At 38.1% G+C, this 4,899-nt stretch overlaps 1 protein-coding gene across 3 annotated transcripts in view; it reads right to left on the bottom strand.

The window, feature by feature from the left end:
* The window catches only part of FAM222B (family with sequence similarity 222, member B), a 54,633-nt gene that overhangs the window by 25,494 nt on the left and 24,240 nt on the right, over positions 1–4,899 (bottom strand). The window contains exon 1 of one of the 3 annotated variants that reach the window (XM_005876887.2): positions 4,726–4,848. The exons of the other annotated variants lie outside the window; for them this stretch is intronic. The gene's annotated coding sequence lies outside the window, so the exon portion shown is untranslated. Of the gene's footprint in view, positions 1–4,725; positions 4,849–4,899 lie in introns of those variants that run through there. 3 annotated transcript variants of the gene reach the window in all.

Genomic DNA, 4,899 nt, shown 5'->3' with positions numbered 1-4,899 from the left:
GGGCAGAGGGTGGGGTGGGAACCGGGTGGAGGGGAGCTATGGGGGGAAAAAGAGGAACAACTGTAATAATCTGAACAATAAAGATTTAATTAAAAAAAAAACTTGAGGGAAAAAATATTTATAGGGTTTATAAAAGATACACTTAAAACAATATACAGATGATATATTATAGAATTGTATACCTGAAAACTATATAATTTCTAAACAATGTCACCCCAATATATTCAATAAATAAATAAATAAAATAAAAAATATTTCTTCTAATTAATTTCCTTTTTTAAAAAATGTTTTATTGATTTTTTACAGAGAGAAAGGGAGAGGGATAGAGAGTTAGAAACATCGATGAGCGAGAAACATCGATCAGCTGCCTCTTGCACACTCCCTACTGGGTATGTGCCCACAACCAAGGTACATGCCCTTGACCAGAATCGTATCTGGGACCCTTGAGTCCGCAGGCTGACGCTCTATCCACTGAGCCAAACCGGTCAGGGCTTAATTTCCTTTCAATGTGCACGAATCCGTACACCGGGACACTAGTTTCAAATAGGAATCCTAAAAGGAGTTCTTGGAGAAGAAAACTAAATACATTAGAAATTTAGAAAAGAGAAGAATTCAGAGACTTTGGCTCTGGCAGTGGCTTTACTACCAAATCATTATTATTTAGACATTCTCAGGGCATTAGTTTTCCCTACCTTAGTGAAAAGGTGAGACCACAAGAGACTGCTTATTAAATTCACTGAATAAAAATAAACCCGAAAGTAAAAATACTTATATTAACACTGAAAATGATTCTTGGGCTGAGGAAACTCTTGTCTTAACCTTAACCTTTTGTGAATTGTTATGTAATTATACTCTTTAGCCCCACATTTAATTTAAAAGTATACAATGTACTCAAGGTACCAAAGAATTCCTTTAAACCACCTCAGACTTTCTCTTTTTTCTTCTATTACCCTTTATATTTACAGACAATGAAATCTCTAATCAAAATTCTAAGATCCGGCCAAATATAAGGACTGACCAGTATTTGTTAGAATGCTAACATATAGAACAAATTTGGGGGAGAGAGCAAAGGCCTGGATTCTAAAAATAAATGAACAATTTAACTTGTGTGTTTGGTTTTAAAAATCAAAATGAACAAAAAGATGGGTTCAAAGTTTATATTTAAAAAGCAACTGTGTTTTGAATGGCTCTTACAATCCCATAATAAGTGCAGTATCAAACACAGGGTAATTAATTCAGTGGACTCTTTCCTTTTCACTGCCAGATTGAACAGCTCTAAGGATAATCTCCTTCATTCTCCCAGGGCTCAGTTGGAAGATTCATTATTTATGCCCTCAATTGTTTACTGTGTCCTATTTTTCCATCCATCTAGGCCCAAGGGCAGTGTTATCACTGGCCTGTTTCCAACTAACAATGAATGTGTTAGTTCATTGCCTTACTAGTTACAAAACAGAAGATAATCAAACACAGTGGAATCTTAATATTGGAGAGCAAACCCCCATGCACTACCACTTGATCCAGGAGAGAGGTTAATGACAATGCTGATCCAGATTATCAAAAGGTAAGTAAATGAATGAAGTGACCTCCCTAAATTGTTCCAGTCCTTTTATTTTTTAAGCCACCGAGCAACATACTAGTATATGCAGATCCAAAAGGATTCTTAAAGGGCAATATCATTAGAAAGACCGTCCTGGCCCTCAACAAGAGCAGACCTGTAAACTATTGAGGATTAAACTGACTGAGATGCACTTTGCCTAGCAACCATTCATTAGGAAGAGTTCAGTAATTCACCAGCAACCAATTCCAAATGCTTATCTGGGTCATAAACAGATAACAGACTCTGCCAAGTCCTCTACCCTCTGGATTTAGACTCAGCAAACAACTTCCTCATAAGACTCAGCTGCCAAGAATCAACTCCTGGGAGAGGGGGTTGTGTTTAAACACACACAAAATATTCTCAGACACCTGACAAAGCTGAACAGCTACAAACTACCTCCACATGAATACATTCATTGTCTCTAAATAAGTCTCTTATATAGCAGCATTCCCAGGTCTTTTCGCCTCTAATATTTTCTCACCTTGAACAAGCTTTACCTAATTCCAAATCTGGTAACACTCAAACTAATTATTATAAGAATCAAACAACGCCAAGGGCCCAATCTTTCCTTCACCTTCTAAGGGGATCATTTTATACGTTGGATGTGAATGGGGGACTGAGTTGAATCTCCCTTTAGAGAAAACATAGGACCCCTTTTCTTAACACATTCTAAGCTGTAACTCACAAAAATAAGCAGAATGGATAAAAACATACTAAAGAAAATTAAAGCAGCTACTTTACCCTCAGCAGCAGCAGGTCCCTTCAACTTAAGAGATACGAGAAGTCACAGCTTCATGTGTCTCCTTGCAGAGGACCAAATCTGCGGATTTCCATCTCCCTTAAGTGATATTTGAAGATCAGTGCAGATACACCTATTAGCTCTATACATAGCCTTTTGTCTCCTGGGAAAAATTCTTTGGGGAAATCACTGCACCATGCAAAATACTGATTACAAAAATTAGCCAAGAAAACAAATATTTAAAAAGTAGGTGAGTAGCCCTGGTCAGGTAGTTCATCCAGTTGGTTATATGTCATCCAGATACATCAAGGTTATGGGTTTGATCCCTGGTCAGGGCACATACAAGAATCAACCAATGAATGCATAAATAAGTGGAACAACAAATCCATGTGTCTGTCTGTCTCTTTCTCTCTCACTTTCTGTCTCTCAAATCAATACATTTTTTTAAAAAAATGAAGTGAGCTAAGTGCATTATAACATCATAAAACTGTATTAACTGCTCACCTATGGATAGACAAAGAAAAAAACACCTAGGATAGCTATCAAATAGGATGGCAACCTGTTTTCTGGTAGAAGCAAAATGAACTGGTGGTATATGCTTTAATATGGCCACCAAGTGGTTTTTGTCACTTCCTCAGCTTGCTATAGCTTAGCCAAATTGCATTTTATTTTGTACCAGGCTAGCTGTCAAAGATTCAATCAGTGATTTTTAAGGGTTCATTCTCAGTAACATTAGGTAAGGAATCCTCTTTGCCTTTCAATTTAAATATTATTCATGGAGTTTGAAGGGATAAATTAGTAATAAACTAAAAACCCCAAATCCAACAAAGATTTACTGTGACTCTTTTTTTTTTTTTTGCACAATTCTATACTAAGTCTACTTGAGAATTTTTTTAAAGTGTAAGTTTTCTGATCCCTAATAAGTTTTCACAACTGAGGTGGGTTTCCTATCTCATCATCCCTATTCTTTATAATACTTGCTTTCTAAACTGCTCCTTATTGATTAGAGATCCAATAAATCCATGCTAAGAGAAAACATTAATCCAGCTAAAACTGTAAAATAGCTGCAGCATATCAATTCTGTCAACACTAAACTCCAGTTAGAACAGTCTCTGAAAACTAAACCTAGATTTCAAGAATGAACTCTCAATCACTTCAATTAATATTTACCCAGGAATGTCCTTCTAGTTGCTAAATGGGATGCTGCCCAATTCATGAATTGCTTAATAAAGGCAATTTGATCTTCAAAAAAATTTTTTTTTATCAAAGTGCTGACAAAAGATTGATTATCTATCCCTTCAGATATTCTAGCTAATCAACATTAACATAAATCTGGTCCAAACACCTTTAGTGAAAATGCCCAGTTAAAACAAGTTTACCATAAAATTGCCACTCAACAGACATGCAGATGACACACAAATTCACACACCCTTTGTTTCTATCATAAATTTGAGGTTTTCTATCATCAACTGATACCTTTCCTCTCAATTAAAAACCTATAAAGGGTTCCTGATTTTGGCTGAGGCTGAGCACTGCATCCTTCAGAAAGAAGGGATCCATAAGTTGTAGAAGCAAAAAAACTCAAAAGAGAAAAAATATAATTTCAATTGTAATGCTACAGTCATTAAAATTCATAAAGTTGGGAGGAAGGGGCTTTAAAAAATAAACGAATTAAAATTCATCTGGATATTTTTTAAAGTTTGACTTTGTTTTTTGACAGCCAAAACATATTCTCTGAGAACTTATGGATATAAGAAACAGACCCGTGGAGAAACAGATCTAAGACAAGTTTCAGTACCGCAAGGTAAGTTTGCTCCCTCTAGCTAGGATTCTCCAACAGGGTTTAGTACTACACAAAGCCGGTGAAAATGTACTCGGGAAGAGACTTTGGCAGAGTTAATCAATCACTAACAACTATCCGGATTTCCTTTGACCACCATTTGACGGGGGCTCTCCCGCTTTCCACTAGGCACCTTCTTCCTTTTCAGATAGTTTTTGCTGATTAAGGTAGTCCCAAGCAGGAAAATGGTGAAGACAGCTTTTAATGGATAAGGATGCAGTACAGTTCCAAAAACACACTCCTAGCTTTTTCTCTTTCTTTTTTTTGCGGTTCACTGCATCAGATGCCATATAAAAAAGGCTCCTCTTTTTTTCTCTGTTATTTTACTACGCGACAGACATCGACACATCAGTAAAAAGAGATGAGTCCTGAATCTCCTTACCCTGCCGCAGGGGTAGGATGAAGGGAGGGAAAGAATGAAGGGCAGAATTAGAAAATCAAAATAAACTGGTGGGATGCGGAGCTCTTACTTCCCATTCCCTTTCCCCTCAAGGTTAAGTCGGCAGAAGTCGGGGTTGCGTTAGAAAAAGCGCACACACACACACACACCTTGAACCCTAGAAGGGAGGTGAGGTTCGCTCTGCTGCACTCGGTGAGCTCCGGGCTCCGCCCCGCCCGCCTGGGGCAGCTCAACTCTCCGCGCCCCGCCCCGAGAGGATGAGAGAGAAGGGGCTTCCAGTGGTCCTGGCGGGGGAGGGGGCGGCTGCTCCGGGTGCCTGGCTC

Source organism: Myotis brandtii, unplaced genomic scaffold, assembly GCF_000412655.1.
Source record: "Myotis brandtii unplaced genomic scaffold, ASM41265v1 scaffold50, whole genome shotgun sequence".
In the NCBI taxonomy this organism is placed as follows: Eukaryota; Metazoa; Chordata; class Mammalia; order Chiroptera; family Vespertilionidae; genus Myotis; species Myotis brandtii.
The sequence above is the reverse complement of the archived record's forward strand: the minus strand, read 5'-3'. Positions and strand labels throughout refer to the sequence as shown.